The sequence below is a fragment of the Nelusetta ayraudi genome, unplaced genomic scaffold, assembly GCF_046127955.1.
Source record: "Nelusetta ayraudi isolate G7.1 ecotype Tasmania unplaced genomic scaffold, CSIRO-AGI_Nayr_v1 ptg000173l, whole genome shotgun sequence".
Taxonomy (NCBI): Eukaryota; Metazoa; Chordata; class Actinopteri; order Tetraodontiformes; family Monacanthidae; genus Nelusetta; species Nelusetta ayraudi.
Window position 1 is genome coordinate 259,934 of NW_027466222.1, and position 17,879 is coordinate 277,812.

At 48.1% G+C, this 17,879-nt stretch overlaps 1 protein-coding gene across 1 annotated transcript in view; it reads left to right on the top strand.

Annotated features, from left to right (window-relative positions):
- Positions 1-2,640: 2,640 nt before the first annotated feature.
- znf469 (zinc finger protein 469) overlaps positions 2,641-17,879 on the top strand; it is a 59,025-nt gene continuing 43,786 nt past the window's right edge. The window contains exon 1 of the mRNA XM_076014761.1: positions 2,641-2,819. The gene's annotated coding sequence lies outside the window, so the exon portion shown is untranslated. The remainder of the gene's footprint in view (positions 2,820-17,879) is intronic.

The following is a 17,879-nucleotide window of genomic DNA, read 5'->3' on the forward strand; positions in this document are numbered from 1 at the left end:
CTGTGGGTCTTCATATCACAATCTATCAATTCTGCCAAGCCTGTTTTTGTTTAGTCACGTCCTCAATGTTTTACGCCTTTCTGAAGCCGAACTGGTCGTCCTGTTTTGTTTTATTGCAACACATTTAATACCGTTAAGTTCTGAATCTTATGTTCTCATAAAGAAAATGCACTTACTTCACAGTACAACACGCTGTTTTCGTTGGCTCAGTTCAGTCCTAAGTCCCAGTTGGTACCTGGTACAGTAGTAAATGTGCTTTTTGTTGTTTTTTTTTGTTTTATTTGAAATAAAATCAATGCACACAGCAGTATGGATGAGCCAGTAAGGGAATCCATGTGGAAACATGTTGGCAAGTGCTGTGCTAGTGTTTGCTGAGACTCTCCCTTCACCTTTGCCTGCGTGCTGCAGGTTTTATTTACAGGGAGAGCCTAGCCGACACCGTGCTATAGGCTCGCTTTACCTCTGCTCTAATTAACCGCACACACCTGTCTGCCCTGAGCACAGCCAACAGCACGTTCGCTTCTGCTCACGCACTCACTAAAAAAGAAAAAAACGCAAAATGGGAGGGGACAAAAACAGGGAGTCGTCGAAAAACCTTGTGTCTTTTGTGCTGAACTCTCAAAAATTTTTATTTGCACTACAGGGAGATGTTTCATAGTTGTGCAAAGCTCTTTATCAAATTGCGCCTGATGCGATGGCTTCCCTCCAGACATGAGGTTAATCTGAGCAGCTCACGACAGCAAAGTTCTGCTAGTGATTTAAGCGCTAAAAATTCTTACACAGAGCTTAAACATACAAAGGCGTACACAGACACCACAAAAAAAAAAATATAAACCCATAAAAACAAAACTTGGAGACACATCCACATCGTGTGCAATGTGAACATTTGGGTCACCGGCTTTAGTGTGTGAACATTTGTCAAGTCTTAGCACATTTGGATGCATGACACGGCTGAGCCCCTCTTACTTAATGTTTCCAAGCAAAGGAGAAAGAACTGGAAATGTTTTAAACTGGACGCGTGGGGATTGGGAAAGCTGCGGGGGCACGGAGGACCATGTAGCAGCGAGAGAGAACTCGGCCAGATTCTCAAAGAATACTCTGTGACTCATAGGTCGAGGCCCTTGTGTCTGTAAACAGGATCGTTCTCATGATTTCAGCACTAAATCACAGTCTGAACGCGAACCTGTGCTCTACTTTCCCTTCGCAATCTCCATGACTGTGATCGGAGCGTGGCTTGCACCCAGGCCAGGGGTTCGGTTCTGAACCGAGGAGACCTGGCTTTGGGCCGGGTCAGCAGAGGCGGGCCGTGTGGGAACAAAGCGATGCGCGCGGCCATCATTGTCCCACGTGCTGTGGTGGCGGCGGCGGCGGGCGGGGGGGCTGAGCCGATGATTAGGCCCATTGAGACGTCTCTTCCCTCTTTCATCTCCCGCGGGGCTGGGATTTTCTCTGAGAGCTGTTGTATGTCAAGGTCATCGTCAGCATGTCAACACAACTCTGGCGCATCTTTTGATCAGGACATGGGATGACTGAGCAGCCGGGTTGGGCGGACTTCCCTGCTCTTGACCTTGTCTGTCAGCCTCCTCGGTGAGTGTGAGCCGACACGCAGCACCAGGACGGCTTCATGAACCATGGCCGCCTCTTGCTTATAACTGGACAACAGATTGCCCATGATATAAGTTTCTCTCTCTCTCTCTCTCTCTCTCTCTCCCTCTCTCCCTCTCTCTCCCTCTGCCTCTCTCTCTCTCTCTCCATGCAATGAGGTTGTGACCTGTCAGGAGAATCCCGGTAGGAACGCCTGTAAACAGGCGGACACACGCGCTGCCCAGTATGAAAAAGTGAATTCCTCACATTCTGGAAAGACACTGTCAATGCCTTTAAAACTTGAAAGCCAAGTGTGTGTCTGAGTGTGTGCGCGGGTGCACGCGCTTGTGGGAGGGCCATATTACACAATGTCACATGCAGCAGTGGAGCATCCATGAGCTGCCCTGCACATTTCTGAGAATCATCTATTAAAGAGCTGCAGTAAAAGTGCAGATTTACAGTCTGAGTTTAAAAGTTCCTGAAACCAGACTGTAGACACTGTGGACTGCAAAGTTTTAAGGGAGGAGAGTGACTCTGTCACACACACACACACACACACACACACACACACACACACACACACACTCAGAGCAATGCGAGTGAGGTCGAGGCTCAACAAAAAGGCACGTGTGTGCAACACACTGTGCAGGGGAGAAGCTAGAGGGGAATATTCTGCAAGTTCAAGCCAAAGAAAGAAACAAAAGCAAGAAGTGAAGACAAGAAATAGAAAAAAAAAGAAAAAGAAAGAAAGAAAGAAAAGTGGATTTCCTGACTGTCAGAGTCAGTGAAGGGAAAGGTTTGGGGGAAAGTTTGAAAGCAGTTTTAGGACGGAGGATCGGACGAGAGACCGATAGAAAAAGAAACACGGTGAAATCGTGGAGGGGCAACAAAGTCAAATATTTAAGAGTGACAAGCTCTTATACATTGTCGTTTCCCGAAGGCGTTTTTGTTACGCGTCTCTCATCAGTTTGGGCAGGACTCACTATATCCCTCCCTCTCTCCCTCTCTCACTCCTTCTCTCCTCTCCGTCCCACTTGGTTCTCTGCAGTCGAGCGAAACTAGAGCCACGCGATGACTACAGGTCGAGGAGCGGGCGAGAAAGAGGGAGACACAGACTGAGGAGAGGAGGGACTGCCGCGTGCGCACACACACACACACACACACACACACACACACACACACACACATGCGCGCCTCGCACGCTGGAGTTTAGAGCCGCTGTGCAGCACACAAAGGTGAGCTGAGAGGAGAAAACGTCTCTTTCTATTTATTTTTTTAGTCCCCCCCCCCCCTCCCCCTCCTGCATCTACCTCCCCCGGGCATGGGTGTGTGCATGCATGCATGCATTTTTATTTGGGTGTCAGTGTGTACGCACATGTCTGCAAGGCAGCCGTGCGACCGGGATTAAAAGGTGAATCGGGGCATTGAGCGAGTGAGTGAGCGAGTGAGCGAGCGAGCGGCTGCAGCGTTGCAGCGCTGCGTCTCCTGGAGATGAGAGATTTCTTTGAATCGGCCTCAGTGAAGGCTGCTATTCACCTCGCCGGGTGTGTGGACCGTCCGTGTGACAGCTTTGCCTTTCCAACATCACAGTTTGGTGTGTGGTAGTGTGTGAGTGTGTGTGAATCACTGTGTGTGCAGCAGAGGTAGAAGGAAGCGCTGCAGCTGCTGCATGTGAAGTCGCTGGCTGCTGCTCTCCTCGCTCAACTTTTTTGTGTAAATGTACAGTTGGAGTCTGTTTGGCAGAGCTGCAGCGGAGGAACACAGGCAGTTTTGCATTCTGCATCATAAAAGGCTGGCGAACGCATCCGGCCGCAACGCCGCTGGCTGCCTGCACGTTTGTCTGTCATCTTGACAAGGGCTTGATTTCCTTCGCAAGAGATTTGAAGTTTGAAGTTTGATATTTGGCGTTTTTGCAACCACAAGCTAGTTGGAGGCACCACAAGCTGGATGTCTGATCTCCGAGAGGAAAAGCTGAGTTGCAGCGCCGGCTGTTGTCCTGCTCAGACCTGAGCAACGTTTTCATCTTGTGTTTTTTTCTGTTGACATGTACACAAACAATTTCACACCTCCCAGTTTTCTTCGTCCCGGCCGCCGCTGCCGGCGTCCTTGTTTTCCTCTCATGTACATTTCAGTGTTCTGTGGTCTGTTTTTGTTTTGGGTTTCTTTTTCTTTTTTTCTTTTTTCTTTTTTTTTTCCGTAGCTTGCAGCGTGCAGGCGGCGGGGCGGGGCCGAGGGGGCGGAGCTCAGGTAGCGCCCATCCAGAGAGGAGAGAGCTGCTGCCGGTTGCAGAATATTTGGGATTCTTCCTGAGCTCGTGCACCAACCCCAAACCACCCCCCTCCTCACCCTCTACCCCTCCACTCCTCCGCCCATCCTTCCTTCAACCTCTCTTGACCTGTGAGTGGAACCTGCTCAGTCACGCCAGCGCGCCTCGCCGTGCCAGCGCGACTATCAGACAGACGTTAAACAGTGGAAAATGGTCGGCAGCGGCGCTACCCATGGCATTCCCCCGCTGAGCGTAATGCCCTGTTTCACCAGGTGTGCCATCAGCGTGTCTGAGGGAGGCAGACAGTCATTTCTGTCAGACTCTCTATTTTCCAAGCCTGACTCTTCGAGTTAATCCTGAGTTTAAAAACTAACAAAAAGGTAACAGCAGCCTCTTCACAAATGTCTTTCTTATGTGTGAAAGGTTGAATAGTTGTAGTGTGGGGGGTGTAGTGTTGGAATACATTTAGAGATGTAAACGTGTCCACATGTGCATGCGTTGAGGCGGATTGCGCTGCTGGTCCAGCGCCGGCAAATTTGAGTTTTTTTTTTTTTTTTTCATCGCTTGAAATTATGCGGACGTAAAAATATAGTCATGCGCTTGCATGCATGCAATTACGTATGTTTAGTCTGCAGAAGACATCACAATGCAGCCTCCTTTGCCTAGTTTTATCTCGCACTCGCCAAGCTGCGTTCAGCGGAAGCGTCATGGGCTTTTAGCTATTCAGACTGATTGAGTGCTTGCACATGAGGAGAATGGGACTGGGATGAAAAATGACTGGGAAGCTTCGCAGGTGCGGCGATTGATTCATGGGGTGATCGGCGGGAGCGACGGGAGAGTTGGGTGGGGGGGCAAACAGCCGTGTTGTCAGCGGAAGGTTGCCGCTGCCAGTTCCTCAGAGGTAGGCAAAGAGGTTGTTTGACACAAAAGCCAAATTTTGACGTTCGGATGAGGGGAGGAGCGGGAAGCACAACTTTGGCTGTTATCTCAGAGTTCCAGCAACACTGAGAGAAAAAGCTGCAGGGAAAGTGAAGGGGATTCTTTGTCCAGCTGTAAGTGTTGGCTCGCCAGCGGCCCCTCAGCTATCGCTCCTCAGTGGCTCAGTAAGTGCTGCTGGAAAGAAACTGTTTCAGAGCCGCAGACTTTTTACCTCATTTTACCCCTTTCCCTTCCCCTGCTGCTGCTGCTGCTGCTGCCCTCTATGGCCCACTCCCTCCTGCTGCCTCTGCTGTATGGTTTGCATTAGTCCTTGACGCCCTTGAGGTTTTCTTTAAGTTTACCTGCTACCACTGGCCTTTCAGTTGTTTTGCTCTGGAGCCGTGAGGACAGTGGCCACTCTTTGTTCAACTGTGGCCGTCACAGCTCTCAACAATAAAAGTGCCCCACTGCTGCTAAAAATAAGGCTGATTTCAGGAAGCTCGTTTTTCAAGGCACGGCACGTCCGGCCCTCATCTGTTTGAACGTGCACGCAGAGATGTGTGCACAGGGCAAATCCATACAGTGCATTCTCAAACCAAGGCAAAGCTAACAAATGCGAGCCTTCACTTGCTTGCCTGAATTTATCAGCGGGCGCAGCAATAAGATACTCCTTTATGCCTTCAGGGATTTAAATTGTCAAGTGCTGATTGCAACTAAAAAAAGCAGTGACCCTTTAACACTCGAGGAGACACAAAGAGGGTGTTTCCCCAGAAATTCCTGTGGGATTTTCTCTGTGCTGTCAAAAGGCAATAATCTGGCTATTTCTGCATGGAACAGTGGGAATGGCTACCAGGCAGGCAGTAGGATGAGTTGCATTTGTCAACTCTCATAAAGTAATATAAAGGCATACAGTGTTCAATGATGTGAGGTGAAAACTCGCAGTTGAAAACAACTTTTTACACTGTCTCGTCTGCGACTTTTTTAAACAGCAAAACACAAACTCGTAGTGAATACAGTGGAGACGACACTTATTTACGTGTAAACCAAACGCACACAACAACATTAGTGCCTGATTCAAACATGCCGCCCAAGCTAAGCAAGCTAACCAAGCTAAGCTGCCCGAGCTAGGCCAGAGTAGGCTACCTGTGGATCGCTAGCAAGCATGCTAATGTCATGACTTCTAGCGCTTCCTCTACTTCAACAAGGTGTCAATGAGGGTTTCAATCACTCTAAACTCAATTACTGGACATACTGAGTGCTGAAGAAGATGCTAACTTTTTGCAGTTAGCTCTGTTGTCAGTTTTATAAGTTCAAATGTCACTGCAGATGAGCTGTACAAATACGAAGGAGTAAGGAGCGGGAAAGACTTCCTTCATTTCCAGTAATAAGCGCCCACTCAACATTTTTTACTGAATTCTACGCATCATTTTTTTGTTTGGAGTCATTAAATGTTGATTTTGATTTATGCTGTGTTGGTTTTCGGAAACTAGGTCAGGCCATATCAGGCCCGCTTGATTTCCATGTAAATGTGTAATTGTTCATGTCTGTGTTGTACAGGCGGTATTCCTCAAGACGTTTTTCTTGCTTGCTCTGGCTGCTTGCCATGACAAGTGATGATTTCAAACTGAGCTGCTTTTCATCTTTTTAAAGGACCCACAAGTGCTTCACTCTGGCTTTTCTGGCTTTTTTTGGCTCGCAAACAAAAATATATTTTAAAGAAAAATCTCTCCTATATGCAAACATGCATCATTTTTAACACAGAGAAGCTAAAACATATTCCATAGTATACTCCACCACACACATAATGTATTCTGTGTGGGAGCTTCTCATCTCTACGGCCTGAGGCAGCAAACCGTTGACTCTGGCCTGTGACCTTGCTGCTAATCTTAGCGCCTTCGCTGAGACTTGTGCGTACCGCCATTTGCTGCGGCGGGGGAATGATTATCTCCCGATAACCGCAGTCATTTTCACGTCTTTTGAAGCCATGTGACATATTTAAGGAGGAGAGTCCCTGCCCGGAGTGTTGGCTCATCCCGGCCACTTGAATCCGGTTTGTCCCACTGGGTTCAAGCTTTTCTTGCCTCAGTGTTGGAGTGTGACCTCAAGTGAGGGTCTCCACCCTGAATTCAATGTGTCTGCGTTGTGAAAAAGTCGAGTCGCTTTTACCAAAAGCGCACGTTGAAGGTCGTCGTCAGAGTGAAGTCACGTTGAGCGTAATTACAAAGTGGTAGCGCAGCATGAGGGACGGCTGGGAGCGACCCCGACTCTGACCCTCCAGGCATCCAGCCACTGTTTATCACTTCGCTGAACGCCGCAGAGCGCCCCGTGCACACTAATCGTGCACCGTCATCGTGCACGCTCACCGTGCACGCTCGCGCCGTCCTGCCCACTTCTTAGCCAGGAGCTGGGCAGAGGGCTTGCATCGACGCTGCCTTCACCTCCCGGCATGTACGAGTGTGAGCGTAAGCGTGTGGGCGGCTGCACGCGTGGATAAGCGTCCGTGTCTGTGTCTGCACTTGTACGCATGAGTTCATCGCGACAGTAAAAGTCTTTAACTCCTTGTGGCCTCTTCACTGCAGTTCCCAGAGACTAAATTAGCTCACGTCTTTCTTTCTATTCTCCTTTATGTCTCTTCCTAAACACACAAACACACACACACACACACACACACACACACACACACACACACACACACACACACACACACGACTCAACACACCTCTACGTGACTCCCATGGCAGAAGGCCCAGTGTGTCACACAAACACACACACACACACACACACACACACACACACACACACACACACACACACACACACACAGCTGTACATTCCCAGACTCTGAGTGGTGGGTCAGATTAGCAAAGTGGAACACTTGCATGCGTAAGTGGTGGCTGCGTTTTTCCCCCCGCTGGTCTCATTACATCTGTGTTTTTTTGTGTTTTTGTGTCTTTTTTTAACCTTTGTGTGCACACTAACTGGGTCTGCGAGGCTCCTGCCAGTTGAAGGTGGCAGAAGGAACAATCAGTGCTGGCTGCGTTTTAATTGGATCATATGAATGTTCTCCAGTGAGCTCCCACCAGTCAGTGTTTTTATGGTCGTGTAAAGGGCTGTGTGCACCACATGCCCATTTTAGCTGGTATATAATTTGATGTCTTTACAACCAATGGCTTCTTTGATTGGCAGTAAATTCTATATGGCCCGAGCTACCAAGTGGTCACCAAGTAAGTTTTATTTCCTGACATTAAGGACACATTTTTTTTTTTCTTGCTTTTTAAATATATAAAAACATTTTTAACATCAGTAAGTTTTAGGGTTTTTTTTCTTTCTTCTTTTTTTTTTTTTAAGCATAATACAAATGTTGCTGTTCAATGTGGCCTCTGCATTTGAAACTGTGTATTTAACTATTTTATGACCGCTACTGGGGACATTGGTCATATTTGACCATTCAACAGAAATTCATTTGTAAACCAAGTGGTCGTTGGTGTCATGTATGAATCCAGTTTTTGTTGTTGCGAGTGGGAGCGGGTGTGAATTGCAGGCATACGACACTGACAACTTATTGATGTGGTATATGTGGAACTAATACCACAAATACCACACAGTATTCATTTTGGCTTGACAGCCCGTGCAGTAATCACTGCTTTCGTCGCAGGACGTGCACAGTGTGTTCCCAATAAAATGTCCTGAAAGTTTTGAAGGCTGTTGAAGAGATGCAATGGTGATATTTAAGAGGAATTTTTTTAACCCAGGAAACAAACAAACCAAAAAAGGAAACGTCATAAATCACTTACGTGTTTTATCCTTCATCTGTGGACATGTAAGGACCAGAACCAGGACAGGAACCTGCATTAAGACCAGAGGAAGCATCGAGATGTTGATTGAGTCAGACATGTCACACACACTGAGGCATTGAAGGAAGTGCTGGGACGGAGGTGAGGTTGACTTCACTTCTGCATTACCGATGCTCTGTGAGCCTGGTATCAATGCCCCACTGAGAAGTAGACGTTGACTTGGCTGTTGGTCTGTAGGTGATACTGCAGTGGTTTCCAGGCTAAGTTTTCATATCTGAGCTCTGTAACTAAAGCTGAGAGAGCCAGAATCTGGAATTTGGCGAGAGGCGGAATCTCAAACCGGAGCCAAATCTCGGTGTTCCCCTAGGCACGACCGCCGAGTGTTGACCGGGGCCGTGGTGCAAGACAAAAGAAGTGCACCGGGTCATATTTTGATGGTGGTTTGGAAGACAATGAGCTCACAGAAAGACAGCCAGGACGTTGATTATGCTTCTGGACTTTGTTTAGGTTGCAGTTAAAGGGACAGAAGCCCACTGAGGGTTGGCAGAGTGGCCGAGAGTGAGTGGCCATGCAGCAGAGGAGGGGTGAGGGAGGAGGGGTGAGGGGAGGGAGGGAGTGAGGGAGGGGCGGGCACTGGGCCTGGCAGTGGCGTGCGTGGGTGTAGACAGAGAGGTGTGCATCTGTTACACACATGCACATAAATCTCAGGCCAGCTCGGCAACCAAGGCCGCATTCCATCCAGCTACCACGACAGCTCGTTCAACAAGCACATCCAGGTTGCACCTTCGCTTCTTGCAGTGTGCACCTCAAAAAAAAAAGTCTTGGGAAAATATACACACACACTTTTGGGATCAGTTTGTGAATTTAACAAGAAGAGGTGGAGCGAAGACGACTTGAGCGAGGCAGCACGTGGTGAAGGTTCTTCTCTCATGGCCAGAGTCGGTGTCATCTGGTGTGGTCCCTCGCTCTTACGCAACACTGGGAACAGTGGGTGTGCAAATACACGGGGTGGGCACCTGCAAACACGTGCAAAGGTCAAAGCTCAAGCATTGTGTTGCTGCTGTGCGTTGCTATGCAAATTACACTGGTCTTGTTGGTTTTCCCCAGCGTCTAGAACCACAGAACCAGCCCACCCCCAACCAAAGTGTTCCCATCAAGCCTTCAAAGCCTCTTAGGGAGAACTTTTGTTGGAAATTGTTCCTCTATTAATTGGTGACTTTGCTGCATTTGATCTTATTATTTGCCTGTTGTTCCTGTTGTTCCTTAAGTGTAATCTAACAAAAGAATTACTCAGAGTTGTGCAGAGGAACCATGAGCACAACATCTTCATCCACAGTCCTCTGTATTTGACTGCATTGCCATAGCGGTCCTCAGACCTCTCACATGCATTTGACCTCTGAACCTCAGTCACCTTCTGAGTGGCCAACATTCAAAGTATTGTTTCGGTGTTCAAGCACAAATGATGTAAAGTGTCACGTATGTGAATCTTTTTCTTCTGGTAGAACCTCAGGGCCACAAAATTGTCCAAGATTATTAGAGTGTCGGGAGCAACATGATCGCTTAATCAGATTTTCCGTCCCCCAGATACAGGCGCACATTATTGGATTATTTGGTTTGATTTCTTGGAACTTGTGAGTGATTAGACCCACTGGTGGTCAGAAATGATATAATAACACGGCAGACAGTGACAAGTCACCACTAATTTCACGTTCCCCTCGAAACCTGCAGCTCAGCTGCGCCGTTCAAGGGCTGCGGGCGAACAAACACGGCCATCCATGACATCACAGTCATGAAATGTGGCGGATGGATGGAAAAGAACATTTCAGAGGAGGAAAAACATCAGCGGGCAGAAGAAACAAAGGCAAGAACGAATCTTGTTTTATTAGTTGCCCTGCAGTGATCAGCAGGATTGGTTAGAGAGTGGCATCCGGCCAGCAGTGTGTGTGTGTGTGTGTGTGAGAGAGAGAGAGAGAGGCTGAAACACAGTGATACTGTTGAGTTACTTAAGCATTTAAAATAAACTCTGTCCTGCAGCTCTCTTTGCCATTGCTTCACATCAATCATCAGTTCTTAATCAATACGCCGGCGCTGCCAGACCCCAAGGCCCCAAGCCAGTGTGGCTGCTGGTCCTGGCAATCCATCGTCCTACACAATGTAGTTTGCGTGGATCAACAATTAGCCGACACATGATTAACCTGCAGTTCAGCAGGTAAAGTGGTCCTGCTGCAGGAAGCCTGGGCCCGTCAGGTCGCCGTCGTCCAGCTGGTTCACACCCACAGCAGAGCCGCCAGCTGCCTTGATGCCACATAATCCACGGTTTTAGCTTCTTCCTCTTAATTTAAACCGCGGCATCTGTCAGGAACACAGTAGATGCTGTGAGGTGACTTTGTAGACTCTCCTCGTCGAATGCCGCGGAGATTTATTGTGCTGTATCCCATCAGGATGAGCTTATTATGCAGCCAGTCAAGTGTTCAGCCAGCAGCTGCAGGACAGGGACAGATGGGACTTCCTGGATCGGACCCACTGAAGCTTGATACCGAGCCAGACAAATTCACAGCTGGAACAATCTGCCTGCGATATGGTATGAGGCGAGTTTCGCAGTAAGTCAGGAGAGACCCAGACTTGTTTAATGGCCAGGGACGGTTTGGAAGGGAAAAAGAAAAGTGTTCTGAAAAGAAAAGTGTTTATGGATCTTCTGAACATGTGCCGCACAGCTGGACAAATTCAGAGTATAGCAGTAACAGAGTGCTACTGTAGGTATTGTTCATCCCCACTGATATATCACAGTCGTGCTGATTTAAAGGGATCCTCTGATCTTATTAAATCAGTCATGAGTGAAATGTTGCAAGGGTTATTTTATATACATATATATATATTTTTTTTGAAAATGGTTAAACGAAACACCTGCATCACATTGTGACTGACCATCTCTTGTGTCCTCTAAATAATGAAAAAGAAAAAAAAAATCACGTCCACCCAGCCTCTCTATCCTTCTTTTATCCTTTTGCTACCCGCATCCTTTCATCCCCAGCCAGAGGTTTTTGGACATGTAAGATGCAGGGGGAAAAAAAAGAAAAATTTAGGAAGGAGGGGAAGAAAGAAAGGACAGTTCTGAGAGAATGTGACTCACATCAATCTGGAAATACTGTTTTACCTCATCTGAACTAAATTATGGCGCTGAACTCGCTGTCCTCTGACAGCCGGCACCAAGCCACTGCAGCCCAGATGGGCAGGAGGCGGCCGGTGGATCTGTCGCTGTGACCATGGTGCACACATGATGAACCCCCCCTCCCCACCCCACTCTCACCCCACCCCACTCTCACCCCACCCCCCTTTGCTTTCTGAGGAGCTGAGCTCTCATGCCTGCAACATCAGAAGGGCGCCGTTGTTTTTATTGGACTGGATTTCATAGTCAGAGTGCCCGAGAGTTTGGAGGCTTCCTTCCACCTTCTGTCCTGCTGCTCAGGGCCTTTACTGGAGCTGACTGACTGTCTGTCTATCTTTCTGTCTGACTTACTGACTGACTGTCTGACTGACTGTCTGTCTGTTTGTCTGACTGACTGTCTGACTGACTGTCTGACTGACTGACTCTCTGTCTTTCTGACTGATGGCCTGTCTTTCGGTCCGTCTGTCAGACTGTCTGTCTGTCTTTCTCCGAGTGCCTTTATAAAATGGTTGTTGGCCAGTTTAAAGGCCCAGCCGTGTCATCTCTGGTGGGTGGAGGAGCCTTGCTGTGTGGCATCACCTAACTTCTCCAAGCGAGCTGCACACGACTCCCTCTGGCTCACGGTTGCGGCCGAACACTTGCCAAGGCTTGCGGTTTTCCACTGGTGAGGAGCGGCGGCGGCGGCGACGAGGAGCGACTCCAACCTTCTGGCCTCTCCTCCGAGGAATTTAAAGGTGTGAACGTGCAACGCTTGCAAGTAAATACTGGCCCATCTGCTCACTCTCACCCTCAGCCATTTTACCAGGCAGCCCAGTGAAACTGACAGCAGCCCCGCAGAGACCTGGCGTGGATATATAAGGCCGTTACGTAACAGACGCTCATGAGTCCACCTGTCAGAGCTGACGCCCGTCCTCTTTCTTTTTTTATTTGAATAGTTTAGGATGGTGAAAAAGTGCTCGGACGACACATTTGTAGCAGACGGTCGACTCTGTTTGTGCGTCACTCCTGCGATGATTAACGGCGCCTGACCGCAGGGATGCTGCAGGGGTCTGGTTTTATCCTGCGACTGGTTCTGCAGAGGAGGAGGAGGAAGAGTTTTTTTTATCCCCTTGTCACCTCGAAGGAGTTTACAGGGGAAAAAATAGAAATCTGGGTTTGATAAGCCACGATGAGCGCTCATCAAAGGAAGTCACGGGTGATGCTGCACCTGGCATGAGTTTCAGACGCAGTCCAGCCGGAATGTAAACAGTAAATGTGTAACAAATTCGAACACACAGACGGCGTTTGCCCGTATAAAAGTGGATTCTGTCGGACTCAGATCTGCGAGGGTTAGGGATCTGCGACTTTTTACGAGGCATCAAAGCATGAAATACTGCGCCGTGCCTGCGTCGCCTTTTTTCCACAGTAATCCATTTACATATGTTTGACAGCTGAAAGGTCTATAAGATGGGACGGCCTGCACCACTGCTTTCATTGGACGCTTTCCCGTGCCTATGGCGTTTTTCTTCGACTCCATGTGTTTTCCGTCCTGAGCGTCACTCTTGATCTGTTACGACAGGAAGCTTTAGAAAAATATGGAATCACATGTTTCAATATTTCAAATGCTGATTTTTCCATTACCAGAACTGAGGAAGCCCGCTACTCTGGAGAAGTGTCCCGGGGGTGCAGCACGTTTTTAAACAGCAGCACATGTTGGAGTGCCGACTCATCAAATATAATAGATGGCAGTGACGGCCTTTGCAGTGGGGACGTAAAAGGCCGTCACTGCTGCTCTGAGCCAAGACAAAAGTTTGACTCTATTTACAAGGTGCACCCACTGCACTTCCTGTTGACCTGTATGAGTCGCAAGCACCACTAGAAGAACTCCATGCTGCAAGTTGCCACTGAAGAATCTATTTGTGTCCGGCTGGTTTTTGGCCTCATGGATTGGTGGAATGATGCCAAAGTGCTCACAAATCAGATTACAAAAATAAGACAACACAGTTGGTGTCAGAAAGTGTTTTCGAAATTTGTCTTTCTTTCATTCAATGACATTTTTTTTTACATTTTCAGTTTTCTGTAGAAAATCGAGGATGAACATTTTTCTTCTGTCTTCCAAATATTTGTTGAAGTGAAGAATTTTTACATCTTGGTTGTTACATCATCAACAACATCACAAGTCAGTTTACCTGCTCTCATCATCTATCAGCCTGCAGGCTTTTGTATTTTCTTTTTGTGTTTTTTCTTTTTTTTAAACCCCATATTGGCGAACCGCTGTCTGCTCTGCTGTCTTGTTTGTACTCTCAGCTGGTTGCACGCGGCTGACCTGTGACCCTCAGGGACACATCCCTGCGGGAGAGACAAATGTTCCTGTGCGTGGGCTGCTTTTCAGGCGGCAGGGTGGTTTTATACACAGACTGGCATTATCTGCATCTACTACGCTGCTCAAAGGACAGGGCCTCTAAATATACCCTGAAAGCCTTCCCAGGCTCCTCCAGGCTGGAGAGATGCGGCCGCTGCTTGGGCCGAAGGCCAATGACATGGCTGGCGACCTCGGCGGAAAGTATTTTTAAGGTCGATTACAGGGTGCTTTGCCTTTGGATGGCCAATGGTGCTGAGGAGGCCTCATATTAAAGGTTTATGTGGAGAAAGACTGGAGAAGTCGGCCTTAGATCATTCCAGCAACCATTGTTACTACACACTCACCACCATCGATGGCTGTTTTTTCCTGTGTCTTTATTATTTATTAGGTTTGCATCCGTTTTTTGTTGTTGTTTTACCACTTTGAGTCAGTGATGGTGAGAGTTGCGAGCTAGGTTTTACTGTCCAACTCTGATTAAAGTTTAAAAAGTACTTTGTGTGTGTGTGTGTGTGTGTGTGTGTGTGCGTGTGTGTGTGTGTGTGTGCGTACGTGTGTGTGTGTGTGTTTGCAGACAAGCCGTTCTTCAACTACTAAACCTGCCTCCAAACTAAATATTCACCACTGGCGTTGAGTCAGTGGTCCTTGTCAAGCCAGATTTAGCTCAACATCTGACGTTTCACTCGCACACTCTTCATCAAGTCCGATTTCAAAAGAGCAGCTGGCAAGTGCTTGTCTTCTCTCCCCCGACTGGTAACGCCGACCCCTTGCCAGTTACCAGTTTATCAGCCCAGTGCAATTCTGAGGTACTTTTTCCCACATGTTGTTCTAGCATTAATTTCCCCTTCCTTTCCGTGTGTGTCTGCATGAGAGAACAGACCTGTCCAAGTTCACAGATGGGATTCTGCAACAGTTGCAACAGGTTGCTGCTCAGCGCCAACTTGATTAGATTATTTCAGCCCGCTGGAGCCAAGGGATGATTTCAAACTTCCTGCCGTTATTTCAATACCTCGCTGGTGATTGCAATTTATTCAGTGGCCATTCTGGGCGGGAACATAGTCCCAGCAAAGAAAACACTGGCTGATAATAAACTCAGACAAAGCAACACACTTGTTGCTCATTAAGGAGCTTATCATAATCCGCTTTGCCCACACGCTCGCTCATACACTCGCCTATTCTCTCTCTACAGACAGGCCACACACACACACACACACACACTCCACAAAAAGCCACATAGCTCACCAGCTCTCAATATAAATGAACAACCAGTGAGATGATTTCTTGCCTCTTTTCATGATTCATTCCAGCAGCAGTCCAGCAGGCCATAAATACAGTCCTGTCAAAATGTTTTCTACCCCACAGAGAGGGGAGTGGTAGAAAGTACAGTAGACACTATTCACTTCTCTGTGTGTTTTGAGGGGGCAGCGCTATGGTTGCACTTGGTGGCTTTGGTCTCCAGGATGAGTGAAGTATTGATGGGACAAAAGTGAGGGCAGGGATTGAAAGGCCTGTTTGTGTTGATGACGGCTGTGTTTGCTCTGCTTGGGCCCTGCAACGGGTCAATGGCAGCTGTATGCCGGCGCTCCTCTATCTCACAGCCAGACGCTTCAATCAGACAAAATGAGGACGGCGGAAGATAAAAACAGGAAACATCGATATGTATTTTAGTGTTTAACTCTATCACTTTATCACTGCGCTCCAGACACAGTTACCCATCAATTAGCTCCAGTTTAGCCCGAGACAGCAGACTGGTGAAGTGTAGCATGGTGATTATCTTGTTTTCATTCCGTGAAATGATTAGAAAATGGCGTTTTGAAACGCATTTTCAGAGAAAGCCAATCCAGTGCGGAATAAAGTAACCCGCCTTTGGCTCGGAGCTCAAGCTTTTAGACATAAAAATAAACTTTTCCACATTCATTTGGTTGGTTTTCCCCAAAAAGCTCAAGCTAAAACATCTGCATGAATTTCATGTGTAGCAATAGGTTCAGAGGTGACAAGATTTCCTTTTCAGCAGAATTTGCAGCAGCTGTCGTCACCTCCCTCTTTAACTCCCTACAGCAATTTGGGCAGGTGGAATTAGGGAGGGAATTCCATGGTTTGCTTTGCACTGCTGTATTTCTGCTGTAATACAATGTCCACCTCTTAGTGATGTTCACAGATTCCTAGTAAAGCATTTATTGCATCACGCTGACGCACGTATTGGCTGTCACTTAGACCAGCCCTGAGTCTGAGCAGGCTTGGGTGGAAGTCGCTCCTGCAGCGCTGCTGCTGAGACCCCAAGGGGCAGCTGCCTGACACTTTGCACAGAACGGACACAGAGTGTGTGTTTATGGAACAACTTCACCCTCCTGGAAGGTGCATGAAGAAATCAGAAAGTGCAGGAGAGGTCAGAAATCCAAGCTGTCATATTCACAGTTAGTTTAGCGCATGGCGCATTGTCATGAGCCTGCATTGACCCACCTCCTGAAAACAACAGCTGAAGCTCGTGTGCTCACTGTGCTAAAGTGTATTTCTGCATTCTGCTGGCTTTTAACCTCTTTCAGTGTGAAGTAATTGGTAGTTTTTCAAAGCAATGCTTTCAAAATAGCTTTCCCCACGCTGATTACATCCTTACTGAATGATTTACATTCTCGCAGCGCGCAAACATCTTCCCTTGTCGAAAACATATATTAAATCCTCATATGCAGCACTGGCAGAAAATAAAGTTACGCGTGGTTGATAAAGGATGAATAGTTTGTGTCACTTTAACCTGGTTGATAAGTAAGAATAAAACAAAGAAGGTCAGTGTTGACAGTGACCTCGCAAAATGGGTGTAACAATAGTAGAAAGGATTTTGTTTTACAGTACAAGAATGGAGACTTGTGCTTTTGAAGGCTTGTTCAGATCACAAGACTGCTCTTTGCTGAACTCTGACCCCCACTCAGTCCCCCTCCTCCCCCCACAGCCCACCTATTCCTTGTCTCCCTGGGAACACAATCACTCCTGGTCCACATGGCAGGGCGAGTACACGTCGCCAAACTGCTAAGTCCACACAGGCCGGGGTGCCCCATGTTTGCCCTGCTGGGAGCATGTGTTCGCCGCCACCGCACTCTCTGCCTCAGAAATGGCACACCAGTGTGCGATGGGCCTTGCTCCGCTGGTTGCCGACGTTGCAGGTGTGAAATTCCTGGAGCGTCGGAGGCTTCGGAATGAGTCGGAGTGCGATCGATCGGTGAAGATCCGCTCGTGTCTGAGTCTCAAACCCACGACGTCTCGTCTGGTCACACCAGGACGAGGCCCTTGTGATCGCACATTGCCGTGGTAATATGTGCTGAATGAGTGGACAGTGAAGGTGTACAGCAGTGAGTCATCCGGAAGACAGTCGCCACATGCAGTCGCCCCACGTCGCCCTTAATTGAGCGTTGCAGCGTTGGTGGCATCAGGGAGCCCTTTCATTGGGGCTGTGGGTGTGTCAGCAAGTGGACCTGCCATCATCTACACTGCTGCTAAATCCCAGTGCAAATCCTTTCCTACTTTTTTTATTTTTTTCATTGTATTTGCAGGGGGTGGGGGTGGTAATATCACATAGCTATATACAGTAGATATGCAGACTTCTAAAAAACACTGAGACTGAGCGCTGGGCGTGAGTGGCGACTGCCTGCTGGTGTGGAAGGAGCAGCTCCACACTGGTCGTCACGCTGTAATGACTGTGTGCTCAGTCAGGAGTGCCCCGTCCCCTGTGGCACGCTGCCAGCCTCCTGCTCTCCACTGCCTGCGCTGTCATCTGTCTCGCTGTGGATGTACCCACTCATCCCTTCTTTCTTTGAAGTCCAG